Source organism: Eptatretus burgeri, chromosome 15 (assembly GCF_056783735.1).
Source record: "Eptatretus burgeri isolate ZD-2024b chromosome 15, Ebu_testis_v1, whole genome shotgun sequence".
Taxonomy (NCBI): Eukaryota; Metazoa; Chordata; class Myxini; order Myxiniformes; family Myxinidae; genus Eptatretus; species Eptatretus burgeri.
In genome coordinates this window covers 9,346,351-9,360,906 of record NC_140975.1, presented here as the reverse complement: position 1 = coordinate 9,360,906, position 14,556 = coordinate 9,346,351, and the positions used below count along the sequence as shown (strand labels likewise).

The following is a 14,556-nucleotide window of genomic DNA, read 5'->3' as shown; positions in this document are numbered from 1 at the left end:
AAATCCACATTCACCTGCTCGATCCCAATCCTCGTTCACCTGATCGATCCCAATCCTCATTCACCTGCTCGATCCCAATTCTCGTTCACCTGCTCGATCCCAATCCTCGTTCACATGCTCGATCCCAATCCTCGATCACCTGCTCGATCCCAATCCTCGATCACCTGCTCGATCCCAATCCTCGTTCACCTGCTCAATCCCAATCATCATTCACCTGCTCAATCCCAATCCTCGTTCATCTGCTCAATCCCAATCCTCGGTCATCTGCTCAATCCCAATCCTCGTTCATCTGCTCAATCCCAATTCTCAACCTGTTCTATCCCAATCCTCCTTCACCTGCTCAATCCCAATCCTCGTTCACCTGCTCAATCCCAATCCTCGTTCACCTGCTCAATCCCAATCCTCGTTCACCTGCTCCATCCCAATCCTCGTTCACCTGCTCGATCCCAATCCTCGTTCACCTGCTCAATCCCAATCATCGTTCAACTGCTCAATCCCAATTCTCGTTCACCTGCTAGATCACATTCCTCGATCACCTGCTCAATCCCAATGCTCGGTCACCTGCTCAATCCCAATACTCCTTCACCTGCTCGATCCCAATCCTCATTCACCTGCTCGGTCCCAATCCTCATTCACCTGCTCGATCCCAATCCTCGATCACCTGCTCGATCCCAATGCTCGGTCACCTGCTCGATCCCAATCCTCGTTCACCTGCTCGATCCCAATCCTCGTTCACCTGATCGATCCCAATTCTCGTTCACCTGCACAATCCCAATCCTCGATCACCCGCTCAATCCCAATGCTCGGTCACCTGCTCAATCCCAATGCTCGGTCACCTGCTCAATCCCAATCCTCGTTCACCTGCTCAATCCCAATCCTCATTCACCTGCTCAATCCCAATCCTCCTTCACCTACTCAATCCCAATCCTCCTTCACCTACTCAATCCCAATCCTCCTTCACCTGCTCGATCCCAATCCTCATTCACCTGCTCGATCCCAATCCTCATTCACCTGCTCGATCCCAATCCTCGATCACCTGCTCGATCCCAATGCTCGGTCACCTGCTCAATCCCAATCCTCGTTCACCTGCTCGATCCCAATCCTCGTTCAACTGCTCGATCCCAGTTCTCATTCACCTGCTAGATCCCAATCCTCGATCACCTGCTCAATCCCAATGCTCGTTCACCTGCTCAATCCCAATCCTCGTTGACCTGCTCGATCCCAATCCTCGTTCACCTGATCGATCCCAATCCTCGTTCACCTGCTCAATCCCAATCCTCATTCACCTGCTCGATCCCAATCCTCATTCACCTGCTCGATCCCAATCCTCGATCACCTGCTCGATCCCAATGCCCGGTCACCTGCACGATCCCAATCCTCGTTCACCTGCTTGATCCCAATCCTCGTTCACCTGATTGATCCCAATCCTCGTTCACCTGCTCCATCCCAATCCTCGTTCACCTGATTGATCCCAATCCTCGTTCACCTGCTCCATCCCAATTCTCGTTCACCTGCTAGATCCCAATGCTCGATCACCTGCTCAATCCCAATGCTCGGTCACCTGCTCAATCCCAATCCTCCTTCACCTGCTCGATCCCAATCCTCATTCACCTGCTCGATCCCAATCCTCGATCACCTGCTCGATCTCAATCCTCGATCACCTGCTCGATCCCAATGCTCGGTCACCTGCTCGATCCCAATCCTCGTTCACCTGCTCGATCCCAATCCTCGTTCACCTGCTCGATCCCAATCCTCGTTCACCTGCTCCATCCCAATCCTTGCTCACCTGCTCGATCCCAATCCTCGTTCACCTGCTCGATCCCAATCCTCGTTCACCCGCTCGATCCCAATCCTCATTCACCCGCTCGATCCCAATCCTCGTTCACCTGCTCGATCCCAATCCTCGATCACCTGCTCAATCCCCAATCCTCGTTCACCTGCTCAATCCCAATCATCATTCACCTGCTCAATCCCAATGCTCGATCACCTGCTCAATCCCAATCCTCGTTCACCTGCTCAATCCCAATCCTCGTTCATCTGCTCGATCCCAATCCTCGTTCACCTGCTCGATCCCAATCCTCGTTCACCTGCCCGATCCCAATCCTCGATCACCTGCTCGATCCTAATCCTCGATCACCTGCTCGATCCTAATCATTGATCACCTGCTCAATCCCAATCCTCATTCACCTGCTCAATCCCAATGCTCGATCACCTGCTCAATCCCAATCCTCGTTCACCTGCTCAATCCCAAGCCTCGTTCATCTGCTCAATCCCAATCCTCCTTCACTTGCTCAATCCCAATACGCGTTCAACTGCTCGAACCCAATCCACATTCACCTGCTCGATCCCAATCCTCGTTCACCTGCTCAATCCCAATTCTCGTTCACCTGCTCGATCCCAATCCTCGATCACCTGCTCGATCCCAATCCTCGATCACCTGCTCAATCCCAATCCTCGTTCACCTGCTCAATCCCAATCATCATTCACCTGCTCAATCCCAATGCTCGATCACCTGCTCAATCCCAATCCTCGTTCACCTGCTCAATCCCAATCCTCGTTCATCTGCTCAATCCCAATCCTCGTTCATCTGCTCAATCCCAATCCTCGTTCATCTGCTCAATCCCAATCCTCGTTCATCTGCTCAATCCCAATCCTCATTCATCTGCTCAATCCCAATCCTCGTTCATCTGCTCAATCCCAATTCTCGTCAACCTGTTCTATCCCAATCCTCCTTCACCTGCTCAATCCCAATCCTCGTTCACCTGCTCAATCCCAATCCTCGTTCAACTGCTCGAACCCAATCCTCGTTCACCTGCTCGATCCCAAAATCCACATTCACCTGATCGATCCCAATCCTCATTCACCTGCTCGATCCCAATCCTCGTTCACCTGCTCGATCCCAATCCTCGTTCACCTGCTCGATCCCAATCCTCGTTCACCTGCTCCATCCCAATCCTCGGTCACCTGCTCGATCCCAATCCTCGGTCACCTGCTCGATCCCAATCCTCGGTCACCTGCTCGATCCCAATCCTCGTTCACCTGCTCGATCCCAATCCTCGTTCACCTGCTCGATCCCAATCCTCGTTCACCTGCTCGATCCCAATCCTCGTTCACCTGCTCGATCCCAATCCTCGTTCAACTGCTCAATCCCAATTCTCGTTCACCTGCTAGATCCCAATCCTCGATCACCTTCTCAATCCCAATGCTCGGTCACCTGCTCAATCCCAATACTTGGTCACCTGCTCAATCCCAATGCTCGGTCACCTGCTCAATCCCAATGCTCGGTCACCTGCTCAATCCCAATGCTCGGTCACCTGCTCAATCCCAATCCTCGTTCACCTGCTCAATCCCAATCCTCCTTCACCTGCTCAATCCCAATCCTCCTTCACCTGCTCGATCCCAATCCTCATTCACCTGCTCGATCCCAATCCTCGATCACCTGCTCGATCCCAATGCTCGGTCACCTGCTCAATCCCAATCCTCGTTCACCTGCTCGATCCCAATCCTCGTTCACCTGCTCAATCCCAATCCTCCTTCACCTGCTCAATCCCAATCCTCCTTCACCTGCTCGATCCCAATCCTCATTCACCTGCTCGATCCCAATCCTCGATCACCTGCTCGATCCCAATGCTCGTTCACCTGCTCAATCCCAATCCTCCTTCACCTGCTCAATCCCAATCCTCCTTCACCTGCTCGATCCCAATCCTCATTCACCTGCTCGATCACAATCCTCGATCACCTGCTCGATCCCAATGCTCGTTCACCTGCTCAATCCCAATCCTCCTTCACCTGCTCAATCCCAATCCTCCTTCACCTGCTCGATCCCAATCCTCATTCACCTGCTCGATCCCAATCCTCGATCACCTGCTCGATCCCAATGCTCGGTCACCTGCTCAATCCCAATTCTCGTTCACCTGCTAGATCCCAATCCTCGATCACCTGCTCAATCCCAATGCTCGTTCACCTGCTCAATCCCAATCCTCCTTCACCTGCTCGATCCCAATCCTCATTCACCTGCTCGATCCCAATCCTCGATCACCTGCTCGATCCCAATGCTCGTTCACCTGCTCAATCCCAATCCTCCTTCACCTGCTCGATCCCAATCCTCATTCACCTGCTCGATCCCAATCCTCGATCACCTGCTCGATCCCAATGCTCGGTCACCTGCTCAATCCCAATCCTCGTTCACCTGCTCAATCCCTATCAGTAGGGTAAGAATACTGATTCTGGCTCACTTTTCCCCATGTAAATGAATGGGGGATTTTCAGCGATTCCCTTTTTTTTTCCTTAAAAATAAACCCCCTTTTTATCCCAAGGTATATTTATTTGTCTCCCCTTTTAACTTGGAGGTTGAACCTCATTGAATTGAACACCTGGGGGTTGAACAGCTCACTCATTGAACCTATAAAGATTTGTTCATTCTCAAATTCCTTCAATAGTTTAATTTTCTTTGCACAATAATCCCCATCTAAAATATTGACAAACAAAACATTTGAATCTTTATATTTTTGAAGATACCCCTTTTGTGCCATTACGAAATGATAAACTTCTCTTAATGCTCTTGTTTGACCACCTCCTGAGCCACAGGTTATTTTTTTGTTAAGCCCCGCCCACTTTTCTTTAAGCCCCGCCCACTTTTGCTAAGCCCCGCCCACTTTCCACAAGGTAATCAATAAGCCCCGCCCACTTTTCTTTAAGCCCCGCCCATTTTTGCTAAGCTCCACCCACTTTTTGTAAGGTATTTTTTCTAAGCCACGCCCACTTTTCTAAGCCCCGCCCACTTTGCTAAGCTCCGCCCACTTTTCATGAGGTTTTTTTCTAAGCCACACCCACTTTTCCTAAGCCCCGCCCACTTTTGCTAAGCTCCACCCACTTTTCATAAGGTATTTTTCTAAGCCACGCCCACTTTTCCTAAGCCCCGCCTACTTTTGCTAAGCCCCGCCCACTCTTACATCATTTCCAGTTCATCTCTGACTCACAAAGAAATCACTAGAAAATTACAGGATGTTATGGTTTTGAAAAATTTCCCAATGAAGGCTTGCCTAGGCTTGCCCAGGGAATTTCCAAAGGAAACCACACCCACCAGTCTTTCTCTATAAAAGCTTCAAACCCAGGCTCCATTTTAAACATTTGTTTTTGCTGGCAATGGTGTGCTGTGTGCTTGTCTGGAACTCTCTGTCTTGTATGGAACTAAACCTTCAAGTTGATGAACTGGATTCAAACCTCTTATCTATTGAGGTAAGATTTTTATTTTCCTATTTTCAAACTTTGATTGAAGCATACTCATTTAATAATTAAATAACTTAATTAATACATTATTATTTTCTCTCACAGGAAATTGTATCTGAAATACAAAATGAAAATACTGCTTTTGCTACAACTTGGGGGAAATTGTTGGCTTGGTTGAAGATCTTATGAGCGACCAAGACCTTGAGTGGGATGACTTTGGTGTTCCTTGGAACTCTCTGTCTTGTATGGAACTAAACCTTCAAGTTGATGAACTGGATTCAAACCTCTTATCTATTGAGGTAAGATTTTTATTTTCCTATTTTCAAACTTTGATTGAAGCATACTCATTTAATAATTAAATAACTTAATTAATACATTATTATTTTCTCTCACAGGAAATTGTATCTGAAATACAAAATGAAAATACTGCTTTTGCTACAACTTGGAGCGAAATTGTTGACTTGGTTGAAGACCTTGTGAGCGACCAAGACCTACAGAACGAGCAAGACCTTGAGTGGGATGACTTTGGTGTTCCTTGGAACTCTCTGTCTTGTATGGAACTAAACCTTCAAGTTGATGAACTGGATTCAAACCTCTTATCTGTTGAGGTAAGATTTTTATTTTCCTATTTTCAAACTTTGATTGAAGCATACTCATTTAATAATTAAATAACTTAATTAATACATTATTATTTTCTCTCACAGGAAATTGTGTCTGAAATACGAAATGAAAATACTGCTTTTGCTACAACTTGGGGCGAAATTGTTGGCTTGGTTGAAGACCTTATGAGCGACCAAGACCCACAGAACGAGTTCGTCCTTGATGACCCAACCAAAGAGTTATACCTTGGAGACCAGCAAAATCCTGAAAAAGAGTTTTACAGCAATAGTACTCATTGTGAGTTATCAAGACAATACCCACTGAACAAGTTATACGTTGATGAGCCAGAATACAAGTTTTACCTTGGAGACTCACAAATTTTGAAAAAAATCAGTAAATGAGTTCTGCCTTGATGGTTTAAATAACTACCTTGGAGACTCAGGAAAAGGGTTCTGCCAAGATGGTTCTAAATATGGGAACTACCTTGGAGACTCACAAATTTTGAAAAAATCAGTAAATGAGTTCTGCCTTGATGGTTTAAATAACTACCTTGGAGACTTGGAAAGTTGGGTTTATTTTGAAGACTTGAAATGCTACCACTCTTTGGGATTTAAACCTATCAAGAAAGTTCTTACTCCCTCTTTCTATGTTATCAAACCTGAAAGCCTTAAAAGACAGAATTGGAAGAAGAGAAAAAAAAAAAACGTAAAATATATATATATATATATAGGTGGAAATCTCATTTTGAAAAAGACTGTGTTGGGTGAGGATTGAGTTGGGGTTGAGATTTTGAATGTGAGGGTTGGGGTTGAGATTTTGAATGTGAGGGTTGGGACACACACACACATACACATCAACAAACAAAAGTTAAGCCTTGACTATTCAGTTGAGGATTCTGTGTTTGGGGTTCACAGATGTAAGAACGTCCACCCCTTGACACACATTATATACTGTTATACACCTCGGACTTGGCCCTCGAGTGTCCACAACGGTGTATAGTAGGAGGGAGTGAAGCGCCAACCTATTGCTCCCATTGCACACACACACACACACACACACACACACACACACACACACACACACACACACACACACACACACACAAAAGTTAAGCCTTGACTATTCAGTTGAGGATTCTGTGTTTGGGGTTCACAGATGTAAGAACGTCCACCCCTTGACACACATTATTTACTGTTATACACCTCGGACTTGGCCCTCGAGTGTCCACAAAGGTGTATTATCTGCTTAGTTTTGTCTTTTGTAATTCCTGTGAATAAAATGAACCTAAAATCTCTTCCCCTTCCAAATCATATATTTTATAAGTCCAAGGAACTGTATCTATTACATCAACAATTTTAAAAAGTTCTTTCGTCCATCGTTCAGTAAAACCCTTTTCAAAATGAGATTTCCACCTATATATTCTTACGATATCACCAACTTTGAACTTAGGTTTTCTGACATTAATCTCTTTTTCATATTTTAATTTTGTAAATGTTTCTGATGGTTTCATATTTGTTGACGTGTGAATCGTGTCATTATACTTATCCACAATATCCTGAATAAAAGATGACCATTGTTGTGAACCGAGTTGTGTGAATTTTTTATATAGTCTCTCTTTTAAGGTACGATTAAAACGTTCAACAACAACTGCCTTCCCTTCATTAAAGGTACTGTATAATGTAATACTGTTATTTTTTAGAAAATTCATAAATGTCTTGTTATAAAACTCTCTCCCCTCATCAGTCCACAATTTTTTAGGTTTTCTCTTACTTTTATTAAATATCTGTTGAAAAGCTAACATAAGAGTATTACCTGTTTTGTTTTTTAAAGGGACAACCCACGCATATCTACTCCTCAAATCAATAACGGTTAAAGCATACTTGTACCCCTTATCATTATTGAGTTCAATCAAATCAGCAGACCAGATATAATCAACTTCCTTGGAATAAACTTTCCTTCTCTGAAACTTTGTGAATATTGGTTTATGTAATTCATCAGCTAATTGCTCTTCAGTCTTAATGGCATCATTAGAGCCTATAAGTTTTTTGAATTTCCAAGTCCAAGTTTCAATTTAGCACTAATCATCTTCTTCACGATGAACCTATCAACTTTTTCTCTCAAGGTTGGATTTTGTATCAGAGACAAATTATACAACATTTCTCTATCGGCTTCATGCTTTTCTTCCAACGTTGTGGTATTCTCATAATCAATATCGTGTCTCATGCACACTTCATCAACTCTATTGATTGGTTTACTCCAGGATTTAGGATTGTCTGCCTCATCTAATCTTTTATCCAAGTTTGTGCCTGGACCACAGAAAGAATACCCTGGAAGATGTAATTCCCCTGGTATTCCAGTAGTTGTAAATTTACTTCCTGATAAAAACTTTTGTATATCTCCTCCGAGTTTGTGTTTGGAGATAAATTGATTTTTTTTTTGAACCACACACCGAACATATACCTTTTTGTATAACCCTGTTATTTTTACTTTTAATATATGAAATATTTTTAGTATTAGTTTTCTTTTTACATTTGAGACAATAACTCATTTATTTATGAGAAAAATTCCTGCAGAGTGCAAAAACCTTTTTAGTTTCCAACATGCACATTTGAATCTTAATTTTTAAAACATAAAGAATCCTTAGAAATGCCTTCACTCTCTCCTCCATTTATTTAAGAAAAAAAAAATGAAAAACTTGAATTAAAATCCATATCTTGTCGATGCTAATAGTCTTGAAGAAAATATTGCAAATAGACTTGTCAATTCTTTGTTTTCCTCCTCGGTGGGTTGAGTTATTTTCTGTAATACCACCAATCTTTTTTTAATCTCACTGGTTTCCATATTTTGATATTTATTTTGTCTCGCTCTTTCCTCACTCTCCTTCTCCCTCTCCTTCTCTCTCTCCTCCTTCTCTTTCTTCTCCCTCTCCTCCTTCTCTCTCTTCTCCTTTTCCTCCTTCTCTTTCTTCTGCCTCTCCTCCTTCTCTTTCTTCTCCCTCTCTCTCTTCTCTCTTTCCTCCCTCTCTCTATTCTCTCTTTCCTCCTTCTCTCTCTTCTCCTTTTCCTCCTTCTCTTTCTTCTCCCTCTCCTCCTTCTCTTTCTTCTCCCTCTCCTCCTTCTCCTTTTCCTCCTCTTCCCTCTCTTCTTCAACTCCTTCCTCATCCCTTACTATCCTTGAATCGTTTACACCCCATAGAATATTATACATATATTCATCAGGATTTCTTGTTATTCCTGTATCCAAAATAATTTTTTACAACAGGAAACCAATAAAATTTCTTTTGAATTTCTAAAAGAGCCTTACCTTTTCTTAACCTTATAATTTTTTCATTATTTAACATTCTAATTAAATCTAAAGTTGTCGGTTTATCAACATCAGCATAATGCCAATCTTTTATTGAAAATACCTCATTCTTATGTTGTAGAACATATTTATTAAAATAACGAATACCCTTTTCTTGAAGGTATGCTTGGACACAGAAATGATAATTTTCTTGAAGCCTTCTTGCTGTCATTTATGTATTAGAAATATATGTTAGAATAATATTATGGCACGAAACACCTCCCCATCTTCCCATAGTTAAATCATTTTGTATTTCCTTACTTATTATATATAATCCTGTTTTTTCTGTATTCATGAGATAAACAAGGGCAAAACCATTATTATATTTACCCTTATTAAATTCTTTTATTTGTTGTTTACTAATCGTGGCTCCACAAAACTCATTCTCGATACCAAGTGCATAATATTCTTCCTTACGAGACTGATTTAATTGTTCCAGGTCTTCGAGGTTAATTTTAAATGACCAATTATACCCTAAATCATTCATATCATACCCCCATTGTTCTATTCTCATACAAACGATACGCCCTTCTTTATAAAAAATTATTTTAATTCGAACTGTGAATTCTGTATGACCTGGAGATAATATCAACACTTCTGTATCTTTGGAATACACAGCCGTTTTATTTAAGTATATATATATTGTGATAAATCGCTTAATCTCACCAAGTCATTCGCGTCAGTCGGGCTTGGATAATTTTTTAATTTATAAGCATTTTTCATGTTAATATTTTTGTTTATATTATATTTATGTCGTTCAGCCTGTGCCTTTGTATAATAATTTGATAAATCAATATCCAGTTCTTGAGATACACCAAAGATAGAACCATCTTTACCAACACAAGTCATTTATATTAGATTAAAAATAATATCATAAAATTTTTTATTTTTGTTGAGTTGAAATAACACATATAGACATAATTGACCACAACACTTGGAATTTAATTCTTGGACTTGAAATGTTTGATAAACACCATTCTGTAAGAATTTTATGACTTCAACAGGTGGTGGAAGACCAAAACTATCAAAATAATATTTGTCTTGACTATTAAAAATACAAACCCAATGAGAACCGTTCCCATCATTATCTTCTAAGTTCATAATAATATTCTTTGTATGTTTCGGCACATTTGTTAATTCATCTCTCATACAAATAACCACATTATGAATTTTTAATTTCTTACAATATTTGGCAAGTTGTAAATTTGATGTTGTATTCTTTCCAAATTCTTTCAACCACTCATCAATGCTCATTTATTTATTAGAAAGATATAATCCATTACCTCTTTTCGTTAATTTTACACCTGCTTGTGCTATAGAAGAAAGCATATCTCCAACTAACAATCTCGCTTTATCAGGCAGACCTTCAAGTTTTTCAGCAAAATCTACAATTACACCACTTCCACTAATTTGTTTCTCCAACTCTTTGTTATGTCTTTCCAATTCTTTTTGAGCCTGGAGTTGAGCCTTCCTTTCGTTGGCAGTTTTCACCGCTGTTGAAATACCACCCGTCAATGCTCCAACCGCACTTAAACCAGCAAATAAAGGAATTAGAAATGGGAGAAATCCTCCACTCGTCTCTCTTATTGAATATTTTTTCAACATTGGTTTTGTCATTTTAATTTTAAGTGAGCCAGTGTCATTCAAGATTTTAACCTGTTCTCTTGTGAGCAAAACATCAATTCTTACTGCTCCTTTTCTCTGAATTGTATTAACGTTAATCGTACAAGGCTTTTGATTTTGAACACAAGATGATAGTTTATGAAGATTGATTTGATTAACATATACCCCTGTTGGTACTTTGCCACTCATTTATTTAACAAAAAATTATGTGAGACTAATCATCACACCATTATCTGTATTAATCTGCAATTCTGTTTCTTCCAAAAGCAAACAATATGTATCAACTTCTTCACTCTCTCCTCTTTCAATGTATAGGGAAGTATCCACTCGATTAGACTTTATAGTTTCCTTTTGAGCGCTCAGGTCAAACGCATAGATTGTATACAAACTTTTAAATGCTGTCATATCCAAAATAGGTTCTTTATTTCTATTACTTTCACACACCTTTTGGTAAGACTTGTATGCTTCAGCAAAATCATTTTTTTCCCAATTAATTTCCAATCTATCTCGTGGATAAAATGTTCCATCTAGAGAAACGCGAAGTTGTTTCACCTTAGCATTATCACTCAATGCATTATTCTTATCAGTCGCAGTATCACCATCTGGCTTTTTAAAAATCATCCACAGATATCGTGGCTTTCCTTCCAGAACACCCAAATTCCACGTGTAAGTAGTTTGATTGAGTTTAACGTGTTGACATCTTCTTTTGAGGTATGATACACTGAGTGGTTTCTTTGAGTTAAGTCTTCGATTCAACATCTCTTCTGTTTTAAGATTAGGAGTATATTCACTGATATACCAACTCATCTCCTCAATTACAAATTTATTCTGTTCACCAAAAGCACTACCAACACCAAAAAGCAATCTATTTTCATTATCATTCCTTTGTAGTTGAAATCTAATTTTAAGACCATACAGAACTTTATCATAATCACAAAATCCAAATATACCTTTAAGAGGAACTGCCACAGTAAAACTATTTTCTGCTTTTGTATCATCATTATACATTCCTTTCCTTTGAATATATCCAGGGTCTGTGTTTGTTCCCGTTGACATATCAGGAATAAAACCTTCGACAGACCCCTTTCCCATTCTATCACTGAATGTATAGAGTGTAAATTTCATCATTTCAGATACAGCAGAGACATAATCAACCGCTTCAACTTCTTGTGTTCCAATATACAATCGCACACTATCAAACATTTTCCAGAAGAAATCATTTACAAGTGTAGCGTTTGTGTTATTCCCAGCCTTAGTGAATTTAAATTTACACAACAAGAAACTTTCGGAGAGATTCAAATAGGTTTGTTGATTATTTATTTCAAAACTTTTTGTACCATTTGTATTCCAGTCTGTTCCAGTTATTGCATTTACCTTGAAGTAATCTTCTTTTTAGTGGAGTTTGAGATAATAATAGTATCATCCAAATCATAGATACTATCAATTGCTTCCATACTTGTATTTATTTAGGAAAAAAGATGTTAAAACTTTTGAAACCCTGATCCAAGTATTTGAATTATTTTCTGTCGTTCTTGGGGGGACAACTGAGTTTTACCTTTCTTAATTTCTTTTATTGCTTGTAATTTATGAGATTCCTTCTGAGCATCTTTTATACTCTTTACAGCACCTGCTACATTTCCCACAGCAGAAGCAGTTGAACCAATTAGGTCTTTATGTTTAAGAATAGTTGAACCAATACCCATGAGAGTATCAATTATCCCATCTCCTCTAAATTGATGTCCGACACCCCTTTGTCTCTTAGGTTTATAGTATCCTCTACCAAGATACATACCTTCACCCTTGTAGTACGGGGAAAGGAACATCCCATCCCCTGTAATTATTTTATATTTTCCCAACTCGTGTTTCCTCACAATAACCATCGTATTTATTTATTGGAAAACTTCACGTAGGTGAATTCTGATGGATATAACTTCTCCATTAAAAGAAATCACACGATTATCTTGGTCGGTTATCCTAAAATTTACTCTGTGTATGGTTTTTCCTGACACAGGTAGATAAACCAAATTTTTAGGTTCCATATTGAATTTATAACCAATTGGGGTTGAGTATGCGCTGAATGAAAATATTGTATTTGTTTTTTTCCATCATTATAAGCACCATCAATCAAATCACAGTGAATTAACACCGAATTTATTCCTGAGGATATTTGAATGACATTATCACTGTAAAACGTCCCATTAGTTTCAATCTTTTTTGAGGAGAAACCCAATAACTCTCTAAATGTATTATCAATTGTGAAATCAACCTTGTAGTTATTTTTAACTTTAATCGTTGATTTTGAAGTATGTTTTTGAATGTTTATAACAATATTTTTTGGTTCATCACCCTGTTCTTTCATAAGACGAGCAATTTCGGAAGATATTTGAGAAATCTCGTATGCTCCGGGTGAGACTGTTATCGTTTTGTATCCACTTCCCGGATTATAACTAAACTTGTCATTTTTCTCGGTTATATTAAATAAGGTATTGTAAGTTTCCATGGACAATAAAGATGCCTCATATTCTTTTGTTGTGTCAAGTTGTAGTGGGTATGGGAATGAAGATGTGTGGTCGCTTGTTGTGAAATTAAAACTCAGGATTGTGCTTCTCATCTTATTTAATATGAGATAAAATGTCTTTATATTGAGATTTATTAATTATTTTCATGTTCATCAACTGGTCTAAAATGGCTGATGCTTCATTAAAACAATTGTTATTTCCAGCCTTCTTACTGCCTAACAACAATAACAGTCTATTAACTAATTGCGATGGGTCATTTGGAAGAAAACTAATACCTGAACCAAGGATACTTAAAGCCTGAATAATGTGTTTCTCCTTCTCATTCTTCCTACTTTTACCAGAAAGAATAACCTTATAATTTAGAGTGTTCAGCAAATCAATATATACTCTATCATCATTATTTTCCATATCCAATGGTTTATCAATATACTTTGATTCATCCCTCACAGTTGAACCTTGTCTTCCATCTTTTGTGAGAAGAAACATTAATCTCGGAGTTAGTTTAACAGGGGGTTGAGCAGAACTTAAGAACCTTAATTCATCATTAAATATCAATACCTTTTCTTGAACAAGATGAAATATTGCTGGTTGTTCTGTTGGAATGAGTCCTGCTTTGGTTTTTGAATCCGCTGAATATTCATTGTTTTGAACAGCATTCACAATATAATCAGGGGGTTGATTAATCTCTTCCAGTTGTTGAAATAAACCTTCATCATATTCTAATTCTCCAATATGCTCTAATTCTTCCTCCGTCATTTGACTGAAATCTTTTAACATTTGAAGCTTTCTGGGAGTATATTCTACTGTGGGAACTGTGGAAACATCTTTCATTTTTTCTTGGGAAGTTTTTAAAAGTGGTTTAAAAAATTTCTCTTGTTTTCTTTCAAATGCTTCTTCGCCCGTTAGTTTCTGTCTGCGTTTCTTCTTTATGTCTTCCTGTTGTTTTACAACTTTTGAAACCAACTCTTGATGTTCCTTAAATCTTCTTGCTCTTTCTTTTGTATCCATTTATTTATTGTAAAATATCATTTAATGAATTGGAAAGATTAACAGGGAAATTTTCCTTTTCTTCATCATTCAAGTAGATGTGTTCAAATAAATCCTTTTCTTTAAATATTTCATCAAATTCTTTATTAACATTAATGCGAGTTGTAATTTCTTCTTCACTAATACTTGCATCTCTGCTTTTCATACGTTTGCGTTGAGTTTCTTCATCAACATCAAAACCGAATGATAAAATCTT

At 39.4% G+C, this 14,556-nt stretch overlaps 1 protein-coding gene and 1 long non-coding RNA gene across 8 annotated transcripts in view; one reads left to right on the top strand and one right to left on the bottom strand.

The window, feature by feature from the left end:
- The window catches only part of LOC147011455 (uncharacterized), a 461,606-nt gene that overhangs the window by 199,729 nt on the left and 247,321 nt on the right, over positions 1–14,556 (bottom strand). The window lies entirely within an intron of this gene.
- On the top strand, positions 4,117–7,412 carry LOC147011456 (uncharacterized). The gene is made up of 2 exons (XR_015051724.1): positions 4,117–5,528; positions 5,625–7,412. It is a non-coding gene; the product is annotated as an uncharacterized LOC147011456 (long non-coding RNA).